This window comes from Sciurus vulgaris (genome assembly GCF_902686455.1).
Source record: "Sciurus vulgaris genome assembly, chromosome: 10".
NCBI classification, from domain to species: Eukaryota; Metazoa; Chordata; class Mammalia; order Rodentia; family Sciuridae; genus Sciurus; species Sciurus vulgaris.
This window is the reverse complement of record NC_136470.1, coordinates 95,895,711-95,919,184: the sequence shown is the minus strand read 5'-3', so window position 1 is coordinate 95,919,184 and position 23,474 is coordinate 95,895,711. Positions and strand designations below refer to the sequence as shown.

The following is a 23,474-nucleotide window of genomic DNA, read 5'->3' as shown; positions in this document are numbered from 1 at the left end:
TAAAGAATAATAAAATTATGGCATTAGCAGGCAAATGGATGAAATTGGAGAATATCATGGTAAGTGAGATAAACCAATCTCAAAAATCCAAAGGACGAATGGTCTCACTGATAAGCGGATGATGACACATAATGGGGGGGAGTGGGAGGGGGGCAAGAATGGAGCAAGGAGGGACTGTATAGAGGGAAAAGAGGGGTGGGAGGGAGGAAAAAATAACAGAATGAATCAAACATCATTACCCTATGTAAATGTATGATTACGCAAATGGTATGATGTTACTCCATGTACAAACAGAAACAACAAGTATCCCATTTGTTTACAATAAAAATAAATTTTAAAAAAGAAAAGAAATATGGAGGGGGAGATAGCTAACAAATAAAACTAAAACAATTACAAAAAAAGGTGAAAAAATGAGATACTATTTCTCATCCACCACTTACATTATATATCTCAATGAAGTCCCCACTATACTTCATGAAAGCAAAATGAACATGCTTCTTCATACACTGTTGGAAGAAATGTAAGACTAAAAGTCTGAAGGATATTTAGCACAATGAGTAAAAATTAAATACACATTTATATATTCAACTAAAACACCCAACTCTGGACAGCTACAGTAAATCCATGTACTAGAGTATTATTTGAAGTTTTAAAAACAAGAAAGACTATCTCTCTGTGGTCCTTTGATATGATCTCCAAAATATTAATTACACATTTATTTGCTTACATTGTTTAAAACCATTAAGATGAACCATGGTTCTGGTTGTTTTTCAAATATAGTTATATATAAGAGGAAAAAGTTAAGAATGTATTTAACTTTAATCAAATATTCTAAATCCTAAATACAAATAATGAAACAAATGGCCAACCTACACATCAAGTTTGGGGGCAGGAAAGAGATCACATATGAGAAACTACTTTAAATACTCTTTGGGGGTGAGGGTTGCTGGGGATTGAATTCCTCCTGCCTCTGTCTCACAAGCTGCTGGGATTACAGGCATGAGCCACTGAACTTAGCTGATACCTTAAAAGATAACACTTTGTAAATTCTACTGGAATGTGGCGAAAAACATAAAATAAAAACTGTTTTCATAATCATGTTATTGTTGATATTGATTTAAATACATATAAATAGAAAACATGTAATATTAACTTCATGTACTTAATTATACATTTAAGTTACTATTAATCAGAATTTACCTTCATATTAATACATTACTTGGAATTTTTTCCTTCAGTCTATAATTTGTGTATTTAAACAGTTCCTAATTTATGTATTTATCTAGAACACAAATATATTAAAAAATAAGTTTATGTAAGGAGCATAACAGATTTTTCATCATGATACAGCATGCTTTGTTCCACATACAACACAACTCTGCTTGAACTTCAACAATACTTTTAACAAAAAGAATAGGGGGGCTGGGGTTCTAGCTCAGTGATAGCATGTGTAGTACACATGTGATAGCAAGTGTAGTGATAGCTCTTGTGTAGCATGTGTGAGACACTGGGTTCAATTCTCAGCACCACATATAAATAAATAAAAAATAAAGGTTCATTGACAACTAAAAAAAAATATTAAAAATTTTAAAAGTATAGGGTCACAAAACCTCAAACTGATCTCACAAGGATCCAAATAAAAGAGGCTCAGGGTGAGGAGGTTTCCTGAAGTCCCACTCACAGACACCTGCACCTACAGGAAGAACAAAGAGAAATACTACAAAGACTATGGACATCACACCTACACAAGGTCTCAAATCTATATTGCGTCTATATTACTCTTTAAAAAAACAGAGTTGTTAAATCTAGAAGACTATTCAGAAGAGTATACCCTAGTGTACACAACAAAATTACCTGATTTATGGAAAGACCCATGCTTTTGAGATCTAGAGACAAAGTGGGATACTCAAGCCCTGAAACAACACACAATACATAAAAGTACACTAATCACTACCAAAAAACTAGCCAGGGAACTATACTACAAAATCTACTTGGAAATATGTTGAACAAGTCACGACAACCTGATATTCTACAACACTTTGCTAAGAGACAGCTATGCTCTAAAAGGGTTCAATGCATAAGAATGAAAGAAAAACCCAACCTTCAGATGCCCAAATCTCAATACAAAGACAAAAAAATGCATTAAAAAAAAAAAAAAATATATATATATATAACACCATCTAACATTTCTAATTCACCAGCTACTGACTCCAAAGATACTGAAGTGGACAAATTATCAGATGAAGAATTCAGAAGGATGATTATAAAAATGATCAACAAATTCCAAGAGAACACAGAAAAACAGCCAAATAAATTAACAAAATCAGTACAGGATATTAATGAGAAATTCAAGAGAGATAGAGATACTGAAAAAGAACCAAACAGAAGTCTTGGAAGTGAAAGGCACAATAAGTCCCATAAAACATTAAGCTGAAAGTCTCTCCAATAGAGAAAACCATGCAGAAGACAGAATCTTGAAATTAGAAGACAAAGTGGCTGGCCTTGAACACTGAGACAACATTTAAGAAAAGAAAATAAGTAACCATAATCGCATGCACAAGAACTCTGGGACAACATTAGTAAACCAAATTTAAGAGTCACTGAACGTAAAGAGGGCTGTGAGATGTAGGCTAAATGCATAGATAAGCTCTGTAGGGAAATAACAAAAAAAAATCTCAACCTTCAAAATGAAATGGACATCCAGATACAGAACAAGAGGCATTCAGGATTACAAATGGAGCCCCCAAAGCAGTGGGGGGACTCTCCATGAAAATATCATTAAAATGCCTAGGAGAAGAAGCATAGATTTTTTTAAGCCCCCAAGAGAAAACCATGTCATATTTAGAGGCAAATCAATCAGAAGCTTCTAATTTCTTAGCACAATCTCTAAAATGCAGGAGGACTTGCAAAGACATATTCCAAGACGTAAAAGAAAATAACTGTCAACCAAGACTGGTATATCCAGCAAGGTTATCCATCAGAATTGATGAGGAAATAAAAACCTTTCCAACACAAGAAGAAACTAAAAGAAGTCAAGACTACTAAGCCAGCACTACAGAAAATACCTGAATACTACAAACAGAAGAAATCAAAAACTCAAGAGCTCACAAGTGAACAAACTTCATCTGAAAAGTAGCTAAGCAAATGAGAAACAGGACCCAACTAAACATTAGGCATAAATCAAAAAGGTAGGAATTAATAAACATCTCTAACAATAATGAAAATAAATCAGCCAAGTCTCCAATTAAAAAAGACATATACTGGCAGAAGGATTAAGAAACAAAAGTCTACTATAAGTTGTTTGCAAGAGACTTATCCTACAGGCAGACAGCTATAGGCTGAAAGAATGGAAAATGATATGCAAATGTAGCCTGAAAACTAGCAGAAGTAGCAACTCTCATATCTGCAAAGCAGACCTCAAGTCAAAATTAGAGAAAAAGAATTTCATTTCATACTGGTAAAAGTAAAAATTAAAAAGATACAATGATAGTAAAGATTGATGTCCCATATGTTAGTGTACTTCTAACTATATAAAACAGACATCACTAGACACTGAGACTCAGACCCCAATTCAATAATACTGGGTAATTTCAACACACCTCTCTCGCCAATTAGATGGGCATCCCAACATAAACTTAGTATTTTGGGGTCCTAAAAATACTATAAATCAAATGGTCCTAACACACATCTACAAACATCTCCTCCAATGACAGTCAAATTCAATTTGTTCTCAGCTGCTCATGGTACCTTCTCCAAAACAAACCATATTCCAGTCCAAAAAGCACCTATGAAGACATTTCTAAGAGGAACGTTTCCAGCTATAAGCACCTACATAAGAAAATCAGAAAGATCCCAAATAAACAGCCTACTAATGCATTTCAAGGCCCTTGAAAAACAGAATAAAAAACACCCCCCCCCCAAAAAAGCAGAAGGAATAAAATACTTAAGGTCAGACCTGAAATCAATGAAATAAAAATTAAAAAATAATAATAATAATCAATGAAACTACAGGGCTGAATCTTTGAAAAGAGAGACAAGATTGATCAAAGTTTCACCAAACTAATCCAAAGAAAAAGAAGATGCAAATTAATAAAATTAGACATGAAATCTAGATGTGGGCACATACTTGTAAACCCAATGACTTGGGATGCTGAGGTAGGAGGATTGCAAGTCATAGGCAAGCCTCAGCAATTTAGCAAGGAGCTAAGCAACTTGATGAGATCCTGTTTCAAAATTAAAAATAACTGAAGATGTAGTTGGGTTCAATCCCAAGTACCCTGCCCCCAAAATTAGAAATACAAAAGGAGATATCACTGCACTTCACAGATCCAGAGGATCCTTGGGGACAGTTTTGAAAACATATATTTCAAAAAAATTGGAAAACCAAGAAGAAATGGATACATTTGTAGTCATAACTACTGCCAAGCCAATATCACCCTAAACCAGAAAGACACACATTGAGGGAAGAAAATTTCAGACCAATATCCTTAATGAACATCGACACAAACATTCTCAACAAAATTTTAGCAAATCGCATGCAAAAATATATTAAAAAGATAGTGCACCACGATCAAATGGGTTTTATCCTAGGGATGTAAGGTTGGTTCAACATCTAGAAATCAATAAATGTAACTCACCATATCAACAGACTTAAAGTCAAGAATCACATGATTATTTTGATAGATGCAGAAAAAGCATTTGATAAAATACAGCATCCCTTCATGCTCAAAACACTAGAAAAAATAGGGAGAGTGGGAACATTCCTTAACTTTATAAAGGCCATCTATGCTAAGCCCATGGCTAATATCATTCTAAATGGTGAAAAACTGAAAGCATTCCCCCTAAAAACTGGAACAAGGCAGGGATGCCCTCTTTTACCACTTCTATTCAACACTGTCCTTGAAACTCTACCCAGAGCAATTAGACCAAAGAAATTAAAGGGATACGAATAGGAAAAGAAGAACTCAAACTATAGCTATTTGCTGATTATATATTTAGAGGAACCGGGAAATTCCACCAGAAAACTTTTAGAACTCATAAGTGAATTCAGTAAAGTAGCAGGATATAAGATCAATGCTCATAAATCTAATGCATTTTTATACATAAGTGATGAATCCTCGGAAAGAGAAGTTAGGAAAACTACCCCATTCACAATAGCCTCAAAAAAAATAAAATATTTGGGAATTGATCTAACAAAAGAGTAAAAGACCTCTACGATGAGAACTACGGAACACTAAAGAAAGAAATTAAAGAAAACCTTAGAAGATGGAAAGATCTCCCATGTTCTTGGATAGGCAGAATTAATATTGTCAAAATGGCCATACTACCAAAAGTGTTATACAGATTCAATGCAATTCTAATTAAAATCCCAATGACATATCTCACAGAAATAGAGAAAGCAATCATGAAATTCATCTGGAAGAATAAGAAACCCAGAATAGCTACAGCAATCCTTAGCAGGAAGAGTGAAGCAAAGGGTATCACAATACCAGAGCTTCAACTATACTACAAAGCAATAGTAACAAAAACGGCATGGTATTGGTACCAAAACAGACAAGTAGATCAATGGTACAGAATAGAGGACAGGGACACAAACCCAAATAAATACAATTTTCTCATACTAGACAAAGGTGCCAAAAACATGCGATGGGGAAGATAGCCTCTTCAACAAATGGTGCTGGGAAAACTGGAAATCCATATGCAACACAATGAAACTAAACTCCTATCTCTCACCCTGCATAAAAACTCAACCCAAAATGGATCAAGGACCTCAGAATCAGACCAGAGACCCTGCATCTTATAGAAGAAAAAGTAGGTCCAAACCTTCAACATGTCGGCTTAGGATCAGACTTCCTTAACAGGACTCCCACGGCACAAGAAATAAAAGCAAGAATCAGTAAATAGGATAGATTCAAACTAAAAAGCCTTCTTTCAGCAAAGGAAACTATCAGTAATGTGAAGAGAGAGCCTACAGAGTGGGAGAAAATCTTTGCCACTCATACTTCAGATAGAGCACTAATTTCCAAAATATATAAAGAACTCAAAAAAACTCTACACCAAGAATACAAATAACCCGATCAACAAATTGGCTAAGGAAATTGAACAGACACTTCACAGAAGATGTACAAGCAATCAACAGATATATAAAATAATGTTCACTATCTCTAGTAATAAGAAAAATGCAAATCAAAACTACCCTAAGATTCCATCTCACCCCAATTAGAATGGCGATTATCAAGAACACAAGCGACAATAGGTATTGGTGAGGATGTGACGAAAAAGGTACACTCATACATTGCTGGTGGTGCTGCAAATTAGTGCAGCCACTCTGGAAAGCAGTATGGAGATTCCTTAGAAAACCTGGAATGGAACCACCATTTGACCCGGCTATCCCACTCTTGGCCTATACCCAAAGGACTTAAAATCAGCATACTACAGAGATACAGCCACATCAATGTTCATAGCTGCTCAATTCACAATAGCCAGATTGTGGAACCAACCTAGATGCCCTTCAATTGATGAATGGATTAAGAAACTGTGGGGTGTGTGTGTGTGTGTGTGTGTGTGTGTGTGTGTTTGTATACACACAAAATGGGATATTACTCAGCCATAAAGAATAATAAAATGATGGCATCTGCAGGCAAATGGATGAAACTGGAGAATATCATGCTAAGTGAGATAAGCCAATCTCAAAAAAAAAAAAAAAAAAAAAACCCAAAGACGAATGACCTTGCTGATAAGCGGATGATGATACATAATGGGGGTTGAGAGGGAGGCAAGAATGGAGGAAGGAAGGACTGTATTGAGGGAACAGGGGTGGGAGGGGTGGGGGGAAGGAAAACAAAACAGAATGAATCAAACACCATTACCCTACGTAAATGCATGATTACACAAATGGTATGCCTCTATTTCATGTACAACCAGAGAAACAAGTTGTACCCCATTTGTTTACAATAAAATAAATAAATATGAAATGATTAGGATACAGAAATGAAAAGAAATGGTTACAGAAAACCTAAGCAGACCAAAACCAAGCAATGAAACTGAAGCAGCGATTTAAAAACCTTTCATCAAAGAAAAATCCAGAACCAGATGAGATTTTCAGTGAACTTCTACCAGACTTTTAAAGAAGAACTAATGTCAATGCTCCCCAAGTTATTCCATGAATTACAAAGGGATGAAATACCACTAAATTCACTCTATGAAGCCAGTATCACCCTGGTTCCAAAACCAGATAAGGAGACATGTAGGAAGGGTGGGGGGGGGGGGGGAACAAAAACAAAAATACAAACCTCTATCTCTGACAAATTTAAAACCACATTAAGATTGTACATCATGACCAAGTTAGTTTTATTCCAGGGTTGCAACATAAATATATCAACAAATGCAATCCATTACATAATTAGAATAAGGACAAAAATGATATAGTCATCTCAACAGAAGGTAGGAAAGGCTTTCACAAAATTCAGCACCAATTCAGTATTAAAAAAAAAAATAGAGAATAGGGAGAGAAGAACCTTACCTCAGCATCATAAAGGCTATACACAACAAAACCCAAACCAACAACAAAGTAAGTGGGAGAAAAACTGAAAACATTTCCTTTAAAATCCGGAATAAGACAAGGATGTCTACTTTCATCAGTCCTATTTCAATATAGGACTAGAAATTCTAATCAGAGCAATTAGTCAAGTGAAGTGGGGGATAAAAGGAATAAGTCAAATTATCACTGTTCCCAACTCCTATCCTTAGAAAATCCAAAAATTCCACCAGAAGACTACTAGGACTAATAAATTCAGGAACATTGGCGAGCACAAAATCAATACACAAAAAACAATAGCTTTCATGTACACAATAATGAATCTGCTCAGAAAGAATTCGGGGGGGGGGGATTCCATTCACAATAGTCTCAAAAAAAAAAAAAAAAAAAAAAAGATGAATGAACCAAGGAATCTATCCAAGGTGGTGAAAGACCTATACCATGAAAATTATAGAAGACTGAAGAAAGAAATGGAAGACACCACAAAAATGGAAAGATCTCCCATGTTCATGGATACTGTTACGGTTTAGATATGAGAAATCCCCCAAAAGCTAATGGGTCAGACACTGCAAGAAGGTCTGGAGGAGAAATTATTGGATTATAGTTTAACAGAATCAGCGAGTTAATCTCTGATGAGATTGAACTGAGTACTAACTGGATGCAGGTAGGGTGTTGCTGGAGAAAATGGTTCACTGGGGGGCAGGACTATGGGGTATATATTTTGTATCTGCAGAGTGCAGTATCTCTTTCTGCTTCCTGATCTTCATGTGAGCTGCTTCCCTCTGCCAGACTCTTCCACCAAATGTTCACTTTGAGCCCCAAGGAATGGAGACTCTATGGACAGAGACCTCTGAAACCGTGAGTCTTCAAATAAACTTTTCCTCCTAAAATTGCTCTGGTCAGATCTTTTAGTCACAGCAGCGAAAAAGCTGACTAAGATAGAATGTTTTTAAAGTGTTAAAATGGCTGTATTATCAAAAGTGATCTACCAATTCAATGTAATTCCCATCAAGATACCAAAAACATTCTTCAAAGAAATAAAGAAGGAAAAAAAGCCCTAAAATTCCTATGGAAGAACAAAAAAACCAGAACAGTCAAACCAATCCTACACACACACACACACAAGTAATCCTGGAGGTATTCACAGTATTGTACTACAGACCCATAGTAAAACTGCATGGAACTGGCATAAAAACAGACTCATAGACCCATGGAAAAGAACAGAAGACACAGAGAGAAACCCACAAAGATACAGTCATCTGGTCACCAAAAACATACATTGGAGAATAAAAGTGATGAAATTAAAAATATATTGTGTGTATGTACCAATAAGTAAATCTTACCACCAGAAGAACAAATAAGCCAATAAACAAATGGGCAAATGAAAAATGAACGAAACAGACTCTATTCAAAAGAAATTCCAATAGCCAACAAATATATGAAAAAAGCTCAACATTTTTTAGCAATGCAAATTAAAACTATACTGTGATATCATCTCACTCCAGTTAGAATTGTAGCCATCAAGAATACAAATAACAATAAATGCTGAAGAGGATATGGGAATAAAGAAACATTGTTACACTGGTGATAAGACTGTAAGACTGTAAAATAGTACAACCACTATAGAAATAAGGTCCCTCAAAACATTAGAAGAGGAACTACCATATGACCAATTATTCCAACCTTGGAATGTTTGCAAAAGATCTAAAATGATCATAATATAGTGATACATGCATACCCGTAATAATAGAAGCATAATTCATAAGAGCCATGTTATGGAAGCAGTCTAAGTATCCATCAATAGATAAAGAAAATTGCATATATACACAATGGAGTTTTACTGAGCCATAAAGAAGAAATTATGTCATTTGTTGGTAAAAGGTTAGAATACCATGCTAAGTGAAGTAAGTCAAGGGTCCCATGTTTTCTCTCTCATGTGGGAACTAGGAAGGAAAAGGCGGGAGAGTGGGGGACAGTGGGGACAGTCGTGGAGAGGGGACGGCTCCTCACAACAATAGAAAAGAGAAGAGTGGAGTAGTGGGTGGAGAAGAGAATGAGGGAACGTGCTGAGGAATAAAAGCGATGAAATTAAAAATATATTGTGTGCACATACCAACAAGTAAAAAAAATCCAAACGTGCATCATTATAATCCATCAATAAAAAGGAAAACAATATCTGACATCAAAGAATTTACATTTAAAAAAATAAAATGCTAACTCTATATAAAAAATATCATATACATACTTCACTTCCCCCAACCAGATGCAATGAACACTGTCAGCACAAGACTGTGGCTCTGATTACTATTTTTCACTAAAAAGGAATGAAGTCTTCTCGGAGACAGAGCTGATTTGAGGACCAAGAAAGAGTATGCACAAGAGTTTACGAGCACCTTATATAAGATAGCAAGAAAAATACCAGACTAGTGGCATCATGTCAAAGACTCAAAATAACTTGGAAAGGTTCCTCTGGCCAAGACAATCTGACATCAATAAGAATGCTAATACAAAGCAATAAGACACATTATATGTTTACATGTACAAGCTCAAAATAATAATGAAAAAAAAAAATCCCCAGTGGTTACCTTTCCAGGAATCTAGGGAACAACTTGAAAATTACTACTTGAAAATTAGGAATCAACATGCTAATGTACCTTTCCTGTACAAATAGAACTGTGCCAGAGAGTAACCAAATATCTGATGGAAGTTTCTCTTTACAGAAATGTCACAGCTAAGCTTGATACCACTTGGATATTGACATTTTAGTAAATTATCTTGGAAATAATGGACCTATAGAATGATCATGACAATATCATGAATTGAATCAACCAAGTATTAGGTGCCTCAAAAGAGGAGCCGTTAGATCTAACTATGGATTTACAGAAAATACAAGGAAAAAAGGAACTTTTTTATTACAAAGATGTAACTAACAAAATATACACTGTGGGAAATTTTGCAAGATAAAAGGGAAAAAATTAAATAAAGAGGTAGAAGCATAACCTATATATGGCAACCTAGCAAAATGTATGAATTGTGTTCAGATTTTACAGAAACATTATATAAGAGCAATTTAGGAAAACTTCACTTACATTGGTGATGTTCAGATATTACTGCCAATATCTCACATCCATTAGGATGGCCACTCTCAAACAAACAGAAAATATTGTTCAGAATGTGTACAAATTGGCATCTTGGTGTACTGTTGGTGGTAATGTAAAATGGTGCTGTTGCTACATAAAAGTGTAAGGAAGGTCCTTGAAAAAGATAAACTAAAGCTGAGATACATGTAGCCCAGTGGCAGAGCACTTGACTAGCATGTGGAAGGCCCTGGGTTCAATGCCCCAATTTCATTTATTAAAAAAAAAAAAAAAAGTAAAACTAAAATTACTGTTAAAACCTGCAATCCCATCTCTAGTATTCCAAAATTAATTCCAACAAACTGAAATCATGAAATCAACAAGACAGTCACCCAAGTTAACAACTATTCACAAGAGCCCAAAGGAGGAAGCAGCCCAAATGTCCATCAAAAAATAAATGAGGAAAGGAAACGTGATATGTATAGACAATGGAGTATTATTCAGCCTTTTAAAAGAAGGAAATAATGTCACAGGCTACAACATGAACAAACTCCAGGACATTATACTAAATGGAAGAAGACAACTATAAAAAGTCAAATGTTATATTATGATACTTTAATGAGATATTTAAAGTAGTCAAACTCATAGAAATAAAAAGTAAAAACTCACCACTTCGATGTTTAGAGCAGCTCAATTCACAATAGCTAAACCACAGAACCAAGCTAGATGCTCTTCAACACATGAATGGATAAAGAAAATGTGATATGTATAGACAATGGAGTATTTCCCAGCTTTAAAGAAGAAGAAAATATGCCATTTGCTGGTAAATGGATTGAGCTGGAGAATCTTATGCTAAGTGAAATAAGCCAATCCCAAAAAACCAAAGGCCAAATATTTTCTCTGATATATGGATTCTGACTCATAATGGCAGGGGGGAAGTGGGGTTTGCTAGGGAAGAATGGAAGAACTTTGGATTGGGCAGAGGGAGGTGAGGGGGTGGGTGGTGGAGGGGGAAGGGGTGGAATGAAACAAACATTATGACCCTATATATGTATGATTGCACAAATGGTGTGACTATATCATGTACAGCCAGAGAAATGAGAAGCTGTGCTCCATTTATGTACAATGAGTTGAAATGCATTCTACTGCCATGTATAACTGATTAGAACAAAATAATAAATAAATAAATAAATAAATAAATAAATAAATAAATAAATAAATAAATAAATAAATAAATAGATGGCTATTGCCAGGAACTGAAGCAAACAACGCTTAAGTGTATACTTAAAAACAGTCAAGATAGTAAACAGCTGAGCAAAATGTTAAGACACCTATAATCCCAGGTGCATGGAAGGATAAGGTAGGAGATTCAAGTTATAGGCTAGCCTGGACAATTTAGCAAGAACCTGTCTCAAAAAATAAAATAAATGTTATATATGTTATGTATTTATACTGGTGACTGAACCAAGGGGCACTTTACCACTGAGCTACATTCCAGTGCCCACCCTCTCTTTCTTTTTTTTTTACTTAACTTTAAAACAGTGTCTATCTGTTAAGTTGCTGAGAATCCTGCGAAATTGCTGAGGCTGCCCACAAACTTGTAATCTTCCTGCCTTAACCTCCCAGTGGCTGGGATTACAGGTATGAGTCACCAAGGTAGGCAAATATAAAAACTTTTTTAAAGGTTAGGATGTAACTCCATGGCAGAGCACTTCCCTAGCTTGCATGAGGCTCTGTGTTCAATCTCCAGTAATCTGCTCACCTCCCCACCGCCAAGAAGGTAAACTTCAAGTTATTAGGTTTTACCACAATTTTTTTAAAGTATACTTAGATCCTTTTTCAAATGAAAATGAAATTAATGTCAATTTTTAAAGTGTGCTAATGGTGCAGTGGTTGTATATTCTTGATAGTCTATATCACCACAGATAAATACAGAAATATTTATGAATAAAATCATGTGATATATTATTGACTTCAAAATAATCTGGTAGTGGGGAGTGGTATGGGCACAAGGTTGTTAAAGACAAGACTGGTAACTGTTGCAGCCAGGTAAGAGTTCATTATCCTACATAAGTATCAAATTTGAAATTTAATAAATAATAGATCAAAATAATTATATACACCTATTGGTCAATGGGTTCTATTAATGCAGTGAATAATTACAACAGGGAGTGGGAAGCATTCATATAGGAAAATAACAATCATGGCCATTTAAGTTACAATTTAATTTGTGTCAAAGTGAAGAGGGAAGGCAAAAAAATATTATTATAAATCCCTCATGGTTGTTACTGTATCAAGAACAATATTGTCAGTGAGTGTGAGTATTGGGAAGGTAACCACTTATTTTCCTGAAGCATTAACATACTGACATTTTTTGAATACAGAAGTCCCCCCTTATCTACCAGGGCTCCTAGTGGATGTCTGGAACTCCAGTGGTTCCAAACTCTATACATTACCAATTTTTTTTTTTCCTATATGCCCTGCAATGCTACCACATATTACCAGAGTTAATCTGTCCTTCCATGCTATATGCCCTAGTGCTTTTGTATCACTCTACTCTTGCTCTTTGGTCATTATTAAGTGAAATAAGGATAACTTTAACATAAGCACTTTTGTTACTGTGACAGTTGATCTGATAACTTAGATGGCTACTAAGTGACTAATGGGCAGGGAAGGCAGATAATGTGGACATGCTGGACCAAAGGATGATTCACATCCCAGGCTGTAAAGAGTGAGAGAAACCAAAAATTTAGCTTGAAACTCAGGGTAGCATGCAATTTTAAATTCATGAATTGTTCGTTTCTAGAATTTCCCATTTAATTTTGTCAGACCATGGATGACTGCAGGGTAACTTAAACTCTGGAAAGTGAAAGTGCACATAAGAGAGAATTACTGTGCTATATTTGCACAGGTTTAACAGTAATACTGTTCCTAGGAAATCCACCATTTTGAACCAATCTATAAATTTACTAGCATATTGTACAAATATGTAGATATGGTTTCTGGTTCATCAGTCTACCTGATGTATAAGTAAGTTTGTTGTAATCTATGCCTCTTTATCTCTTAACATTAACCTATGTATAACTAACCATAAGCTTAAATTTCTGTGATCATGACAAAAATATGATTTTAGGAATTTTCAGTGAAATTGGCAAATGTGTTTGGGACAATCTAATTTCAAACATAGTCTATGATCTGTTGCAAAAACAAAACAAACAAGGTAGTCAATGTGAGTAGCACATTTAAAAAAAAAAAATCACTGGAGTTCTGGTCTTAGAAGAAACAGATGGTTGTACAGCACCTGCAACTCAGACAACCAACAGGCCTGTGCAAATGATTATCAGTAAAGATATATCACAAGTAGTAAGACTCCAACAACCAAGAAAACTAAGAGGTTTCAAATACAAACTTCAAACAAAAAGCCAAGAACAGACCACAGCAAGAGTTGATTTACCTTGGTGCGGCTTCTAAGAAAATGAGAAATTATGAAGTGCTTCATAGGAAATAGCAAATTTAATAATGAATGGGTCACCCAAGCAATCTAAAGGACATAGTGCTTCATAAATTGATAAAAAAAAACAAAGTCATCCTCTGTGCTAGGTAAAGCTGGGGATCATTTTTTTTTTCCTTTGGGGGAGCGGGGAGGTAGGAAAATGAAAAGGGAAGAGCAGATAGATGGGGAAGAGGTAAAGGAAAAAATCCACTTCCTTACCAATAAGAATTCAGAAGATAATTGAGACAAAGGAAATTTTCCTCTTCAACACCCTTAAACTCCATCTTTAAAATGAATCAGTTCCTAGGAGTATTTTCACAGGTATCTTACTTATTCTAATCTCTGTTAACTCAATCTGATAAACCTATCATTGCCTACCAAATTCTATAAATCTCAAATCAGTTTCTATATCTCCCAATTTTAATGTTTAAAACTAAAATCTGATTCAGTAGAAATAATTTAAAATTTTGGAAATATACTCTATAACATTTTTAAATAGAGGATATTTCTAAGCAATTAATTCTTCAGAAATGTGAAAATTGAGCCAGGAATGCATATCAGTGGTATGGGAGTAATTAACAAGTGCAAGGCCTGGATGCAATCCCCAACACCAAAAACAAACCAGTAAAACTTCATTCTCCTATTTGATCCCCCAAATATACAGCAATTCTATTTAGGCAAGAAATAACTTCTGTAAAAGAAAATCATTCTGAATTGTACGTAAGTAATGAGATCACTTAGCTTACAGCTAGTATAAACCTCAGAAATTTAATCCAATCCATTATAAGAGTCCTTACCAAAAGCCACCAAAGATACCTAGCATGTTCAGAAAATAGAGCAAATCCAAAACCCTACAGAGCCCAGTAGATTTTGTTATACCACATGGTTGATTTGATATTTATATTTCACAGTGAAAGGACTGTAATAATCTTTGTAAATAGACAAGAACGACTCTCTAAATGTATTTGTTAAATAAAATGTAGGTAGAATGTTAGCCATTTAACTGAATATTACTAAAAATATTAAGATAAACTCAATGCCCAAAAATTGAATAAAATGCTGGACAGAAAACAAAAGAGCTATTCGGCCACTACTTAATTTTAAATGAGAAAATTCTATTTCTGGTTTAGTTCATTTGACAAAAGTCAATGCTATATAATACTTTGCATCCTGATAACCATCCAGATTATTAAGAGGCAATAAAAATTACAGAAAAATGGAAATCTTCAAAGTAGGGTTTTCTTTTGCTAAATACTCAAAAATTATGTCAATTACTTTACAGTTTTAAGTTACTTAGTTTTGAAACACATGCATTTTGCCAAACAGCTGAGAAATTTCATACTTTCAAAACACTCAAAAAAATCAAGAGAATAATAAACACAGTCTTTAAATACTCTGACAATGGGGATCAGAGAGAGTCTTACCATTGGCAGTGCATTGATGTGGGGATGCGCAACTCAATATCTGGTACCACCAAACACAAGTAGCCGTTGCTGATGCTGAGAAAAAGGAAAAAAAGTATTCAGTGTGCCCTAAAATAAATTCAGTTTAATATTTCCTATACCACTTTACATGTCTCAAGTACTCTATTTATGCCTGTAATTTCCCCGACACACACACCCAGTGAAAACCTCTCTTGAGCAAGTGCTATAAAAAAAACAGCAGCAATAGCTGAGTGCCATTTAGAGCATTTCTAAGAGGTTGACACAGTGAACAAATGAGACTTAAAGAAACAAATCTGCACACAGGGTGCTCTCAATCCCAAATTCAGCTCAAATCATGCAAATATTATCACACAGTATACTATGTTCATGGTAAAATCATGAGCCTCAAAAATGGCATAAGCTTGTATTCTACATATTTTGATTAAAATCATAAAAGAGTAAAAACTAGTTTTGCTACAATTCCAATCACAACTTATTAAAACTTAAATCTTTGCAGAGTTTACATTTTAGATTTTTACCTAACCCTTCTCAAGTGCTAAGTCTCAGTGCATTACACCTCATGAACTTTTCATGCAACTATAATAAGTTATCCTCACGCACTGTCTCAGAGAGGGGATTCTAGTGCAATGCGGACCATCAGTACAGTTCCCCATGTGCTCAGGCAGACGTTAGTCAAGTGACAGGGTAACACTGCTAGTCCATTTATCTTAGGGTAATTGCTATGAACATTATTTATTTTACTATAACGTTTTTATAGATTTTTGAGTTCTAATTATACAGGGTAGCTTTTCTCATAGCTGGGAAAGAACTTATTTTCACTAGTTTATAATTATCAGCAGTACCATTCTTTTTCTCATTTCTATTCTTTCTACATGCAGTTTCTTTGCAAAAATCTTTTGGCAACAATTGCTTAATATGCTAGATAATTTATAAATTTACCTAATGAATGTAAGTAAACAAGTCAATTCACAATAGTAAGCTGAAATATATGGCAAAGAAATATATGGCAAAGAAAATATATGGCCACTGGTGCTTTGTACAATCCTCACCCTCCTCCAAATACAATTATGAAGCATTTATACATGACTCTGATATTAGGACCAAATGAGAGTACAGATTTGAACCCCTGTATTTAAATATTAAAAACACAATGCTTTCATCAAAATTGAATATAAATTAATATGGCCCTCTACCTCAACAGATACTTGATTTGAACCATATACAATACACAAAAACACATTTGTCTTGTTGAGAACACTAAATTAGATCACTTCAAGGTTTTTTTTTTACGCTCTCTTTGGTTATTTTCTCTTCTTACTATAGTCACTGGTTCTTTCACCACCCTCGCAGATTTATCTCAGTTTTCTCTTATCTTTTTTCTCTACTCTTATCATCATTCCTTCATTTAACATTTCTTTTTCGTGTACAGTTTAAGAAAGGAAAAGACCACAGTAGTGACTTAGTATATACTTAAGTGATTAAATAAATATCTGATTATGGGATTTGAAGGGTAAATGAATCTGTGGTAAATGGTGTGCCAACAGATATACCAATTAGCACATACAATTGAATCTAAAAAACTAACGTCTTTCTAGACACATACACAAGGTCATATTTTGGTTTCTGTCATAAATGTTTTCCCAGTCAAACTCATTTACACATGCCCTACCACTGTGCAGTGCATTCATATCACATAATCTAAAGGAATTTTTAAGGACATATATATTCTACGAAATGACAAAAAATAAGAGGTGCATTTAAGATAATATGACAATGTATGTTAAAACTATTTGTAGCCAAGTAGTTCCTTATTCAGTAAACAAAATATGTATTTTGTACACTGCCTTTCTAATTTCACTCAGTACCCGCTACTCTAACCATAGAGATCGCTGTGTCTTCCTGTTCTCTGCAGCCTTATGCTACCATTATACTGTCATTCATCTGCCAGAACTGTCCTGTGGTTCTACCCACAAATCTAGCCCATTCTTTTTCTCAAGATTTCAATCCAAATTAGCTTTCCTCCCTTGCTTATCCACCTCACTACTCAAAGAGAGAAATAACAGCCTCCCTCAGCACACCTCCCTTTTCACAGCTGTGTAGTACCTTATTCTTTTATGATGTCCCCAACTCCATCAAACTTCTGGAGAAGTTTCTTGGTCTGGAGATCAGGAACTGATTTATTCATTTTACTGTTGTTTCTCCACAGAACTAAGAATAGTGCCATGGACATATACAATTCTTAAGATGTGTTGACAAAATATAGTATCTATGTGTAGGAAAGGGTACACACTTTTTTTTTTTTTTTAATTTTTTTTAGTTGTCAATGGACTTTATATGTGGTGCTGAGAATCGAATCCAGTGCCTCACACATGCAAGGCAAGCGTTCTACCACTGAGCCACAACCCCAGCCCTACACACATATTTCAAAATAAAATACAGTAGAGACTCAAAGCACAAATAAATCACATTGATAAAGAATTCAACAATGAACTGCTATTTTGAAAATGCAGAGGAAAGCCTGGTTATACCAATAATTCTAGTTCTGCTTCCAGGAGGCAACCAATAAAGGTTATCTTTCATCATTAACAAAAAACTCAAAAAGCACATGATGAAACACATTATAAAAATACTTTATGTACAATATAAACTAAACCCATTTGCTCTCCTCATAATGAAATATTTTGCTTCTATAATCTTCTATAATCTTATATTTTGTATAATCAGAACATTTTATCTAACATAAAGAAGTAATTTTAGAATAGGCTTCCAGCATAGAAAGATGCTGATGACTAAGCAAACACCTAAAATCTGCCCACCTACACATAACTGGTAAGTTGTTGGTTTTTTTTTTTTTTTTAAGTCATAAAAGTTCTGTGAAATGACAAAATGTATTTTAACTGATCTCTGGAATTTATTTGATCTAAAGAACCCTCTGAAAAGTAAACAGATGTTATGGGCCCTTTCCCTAGCAAAAATTACAAATGCAATGAAAACAGTAAGAAAATGTTCTTATTATTTAGGGCAGCAACATAACCTAATCTTAACATAGTGACCAGCAAAAAAATTCAAGAAAGTACAGGTAGCATAAAGAAACAGAAACTAAAGATGAACTTTTAGTTAATGTGGACAATTTGGCACAATCATCTGAAGAACTAAAAAACAAATGTAAGAATCCTAACCAGAACTGATTCAGCACAGAAAGATTTTTATCAAATGGGCTGTGTATGTAGCTTAGCATGCACAAGGCCTGGGTTTGATCCCTAGCACTGTTAAAACATATATATATATATTTTTTTTTTTTTTTAATTAAATGAACTCCTAGAGGGGGAGGCCACAAATGAAATTCAAATTAAATTGCTTAGTGCATGATTGATAGCATATTAGTAATTATCTACAAATTGATCAATTAAAAAAGGAATTTATTTGCACATCAGAGTTCAGCTGAACCTTCTTGATTTGATTCAAAACTTATCAGTTGCCTTCAACATGGCAATCCCTAATAATCTACTATAGATATATCAAAGCCACTAAGAACTGTATTTTGTACCCCTCACCCTATCCTTATTTCCCATGGAGTTACATAGACAGAGAGACAATATTCTTGACCAGCAGAAACTAAGAGAGGTGGACAGGGAGGGAGGGAGGGAGATAAGCTATAACTGACTCCGAAATCTGACTCAGTCAGATTAAACACAGTTTTGCTATTATCACCTGTGTTTTTACTTCCTGTTATTATTCAAGTGACTTGAGGAAAAACAGACTCAAAAATTGTATACTGTGAGCTGATGTCGTAGCTCAGTGGTAGAGCACTTGGTAGCATGTGTGAGGCACTGGGTTCAACTCTCAGCACCACATATAAAGAAATGAATAAAATTAAGGTCCATCAAAAACTAAAAATATTTTTTTAAAAAATTGTATATTATGACCCCAATTTTCTAAAAAGAAATCATTCTTAAGACCAAATATCCACATAAATAAAGCACAATTTAAACATGGACTGATGTCTAATCAGTCGGTTAATACTTCAAATTAGTTTCAATGGAAGGTAGCATCACATGAAGTTAAATATTGTAATAAACTTACAAAAAATAAACTACTGTACAGGAATATTTCAAACTATTTCAATATTTCAAAATTTGACTGTCACAGAGTAAGAAATGCAAATTAAAGCCAATAAAAATCACAAACTCAATCTGGAACAGAGTTTAGGAGTTGAGGAATTTCAAGTGCTACGGTAAGCCAAACTTATTATCTAGGCACTAACATCCACCCATCAAAAGACTACAGCAATTTAATAACTTCCAAAAATAGAGAATTTGAAAGAGAACTTCAACAAACTTCAGTTAATACTAAAAATCTGATATTAAAATGTATGGACATTTTCTTTAAAAGTGTGAACACATCATTAATGTACAATTACAACTAGTTTCCTTTTCCCGGAAAACCAAGGTATTTGTTTTTTGGTACAATTTACAATGCCTCAAAATACTTTAGATATAATATTATTTTCTTGTTAACACAAAGCTGCTAACCTTTTTTTTTTTTTTATAAAGTAGTTGGGAGAATGAAATCAATAGAATAGTGAGGACGGGTAGCAGGAACAGCATGATGTTTTGAGAAATACCAGAGTGAGGGTAAGGAAAAATCAACCCTTACTAACAGAATCAAGTACATTAGCACTTATGTCAAAGACAGAATTCCTAGATCTTATTAGATTCCTCACTCTCCCCAAGGACAGACTATTTGATTCCAGGATACTAAGAATTTGAAAAGCTAATTAGGCTACCACAACACAAAAATCATTCACCAGAACAATATCTTTTTAGTAAAAATGAGAATAGCTCTGCCAAGGATGGTGGGTCTTTGATTAACTCTAAACTACAGAAATGCCTTTCCAGATTCAAATCAAACTATACTTTAGTGGATTCCTCATTCAGATTTAATTGGTCTAGGCTAGAACCTGCAAGTTAGTCATATTTAAAAGCTCCCCCAATAGAGATCAAGAACTATTAGCCTATGTGGATAGAAAAGATCTATTTAGATTCTAATTGTTAATCTACTGTTGAGGGAGGGAAGCAGAAGAATGATTTCTTTCAAATATTAGATTGCAAATGAAGTGGTTCTCAGAAATAAAGGGAGAAATATACTACTATCAAGAGTAAATTAAACCATGTGTGGTGAGGACACCTGTTAATCACAGTGACTCCAGAGACTGAGGCAGGAGGATCACAAGCTGGAGGACAGCCTCAGCAACTTAGCAATACTGTCTCAAAAAATAAAAAGGAGTAGGTATACAGCTCAATGGTAAAGAATCCCTGAGTTAAATTCCCAGTATAATATATAAATAAAGTAAATGCTTTATTAATTTTAAGATTGACAATGAGAAACAAGACAAAACTCAATCTGTCTTCAGAAAAATGAATGTGCAAAGGAAAGACAATGATAATGAGGACATCATAAACAGAATGAGACCAAGACTACAAAAACAGGAGTTATCCCCCCCCAAAAAAAAAAAAGCATAAAAGGAGACACCAAAGGAGCACTGATTTTAAAGAAATACCTGAGACTAAATAAGATTCAACTATCTATGACAAGTTTTAGAAAGGTATTTTTTCCTACTAACTATAATGAAAAAATATCATACAAATGAATGGCCACAACAAATAAAACCTGGCTATAATCACCCATCTTGGAAATTAACTAGTTAGACATGATATGGGGTTGGTTATGTGTGTGCCCTGTCTCTTTCAACTAAGCAATCAGGTGTGCTATCAGGCCAGCAGGAGCCTCCATGTTATCTATGCAAATCAGACTATCAGCAGGACAAATTAGAAAAAAAGGGAAGTCACAGAGGGTAAAGAATCTTGATCTGTGGGTACACACAGTTTGAGTTGAACATCCTGGCCCTGTACTAGTAGCTAAGTGATTTAAGACAAATTACCTTAATCTTTCAGTGCCTCAGTTTTTTCATCTGTAAAATGAGTAATGGGCACTGAATATGAATAATTTAACATTTAGAAGTCCTAAACGGGGCCTGGCATAGGATTCAGATGCAATTATTTGTTAATAATATAAGTAAGCCAAAAGAAGTCCCTTCCTCTGAGAAGACACGGTTGCATATTAGAAAATTTGTAAGGCTGACAGCATGGCCAGGACTGCCATGTACATGATGTACCCTTGGCTGTGTGCCTCTGTGAAGTACTGCCATTCACACTGTGCTGTGTGCTTACTGTGCCTGTAGAGTCCAGTTACAGTATGCCTTTTGTAAGTTAAAAGCATTAACACTCAAAACATTTTCACAGCTGATAAACATTTTTTAATGATAACAGATTTGGATTGGGCCCAAATGTGGCCACTGTCCTGATTGGTGTAACCTCAGAAGGTCAATGAACACATCTGATGCTCCTCCACTGAAGCAAAGAGCCTGTCAAGCACACTTTCAAAACAGTGCCTTTGATTTTTAGTTAGTGATGGAACGAGATAACCCTCTGTACTTTAAATAAAAATTAATGACAAGTCATCAGGAGGATACTAAAATGAAAACTGCCTCTTTGAAGTGCTTTAGACACAAAGAAAAAATACATTTACATTAAATAAAGTGTTAGTTTCAGACCTCTGAAATGCTGATTTTATTTATATACTCACTACCTGAGGAATTAAAGAACACACTGCTCTTAAGTCTACTTCTTGTCTTCAGATATTTCACATTAAAAAAAAAAACTTGAAAATGGGTTGCACAAGCTTCACATTTTGAAAGTTGGTATAATTTTAAAAATATTAGTAATACTTGACCTTTAGTAAGTCAAAACAATTGTTGGGCTGAGGCTGTAAATCAGTGGCAGAGTGCTTCTCTAGCAGGTATGAGGCCCTGGATTCAATTCCCACCTTTAGGGTGAAAACAAATCCCAAATTGCTCATATTCTAATGAAAATAAGTGTGAGAAATACACTCCTTTAAGAAGTTATGGCTAACCTGCATTTTAATCTAATTAATTTCAAGTATATGATAAAATAATGCTATATTCTTAATTCTAGAGAATGCCAAATTCTGACCAGAGATTGACTTGCCAAACTGTTTGCAATTCAACATTTGGTTAAATCAGCAAACACAAGCTGTGTTGTCTGCTCACCCATTCAGGACACATTAATACAGGGTCTCTCCTCCACAACATAAGAATACTATCCAGGGGTCACAGAAAAACCATCTTTCTAAAGTTTCTGTCTGTGTATTTATTTCAGTACTCTTCTCTCCTTGTCCACCATCTAAATGATGATAAGCACTGAAACTGTAAGAAGTCATTTCTTCTTATCCACAACAGATAGGTTTCCTAGAGCCCTTGAATACCAAAATCCACACAGATGCTCATGAACCTTATAAAAGATGGCCTGATATTGGCATACAACCTACCTACATACTTCCCCCTCTTCACATCATCTCTAGATTACTTAAAATACCTGATACATTGTAAATGTTGCGTAAACGACTGCTATACTGTTTAGTGAATAATGACACGAAAAAATGTGTACATATTCAGTACAGATGTAACTATCATAAAATTAACTACATAAAACACAAAGATGAGAAGCAAACGGTGGTCTAAAAGATGAAGGAAACTGAGGATCTGGGAAAATAGCATGAGATTACAAATCACTTCCTTCAAGCTGATTAAGCACAATGCTAAGTGCAGAAAACCCAAGTTTTCCCTTTTTTGAAACTTTCTGGAATTTTTTTTTCCTTGAATATTTTCTGTCAGTAGCTAATTGGTTGAATCCTTGGACACAGGACTTACAGATTTAGAGGACTGAATATTACTACTACTACTTCATCTCGGCCACTGCCATGCAATGAGCTAGGGATTGGCAAACTATGGCCAGAAAGTAAATATTTTTGGTTTTACAGGCCATTTGGTTTCTTTCACAACT

The 23,474-nt window shown here is 34.7% G+C and overlaps 1 protein-coding gene across 12 annotated transcripts in view; it reads right to left on the bottom strand.

Annotated features, from left to right (window-relative positions):
* TBL1XR1 (TBL1X/Y related 1) overlaps positions 1–23,474 on the bottom strand; it is a 175,764-nt gene that overhangs the window by 89,242 nt on the left and 63,048 nt on the right. For 11 of the 12 annotated variants that reach the window (XM_079155161.1, XM_079155162.1, XM_079155158.1 and 8 more), the window contains one exon: positions 15,532–15,606. The exons of the other annotated variant lie outside the window; for it this stretch is intronic. The gene's annotated coding sequence lies outside the window, so the exon portion shown is untranslated. The remainder of the gene's footprint in view (positions 1–15,531; positions 15,607–23,474) is intronic. 12 annotated transcript variants of the gene reach the window in all.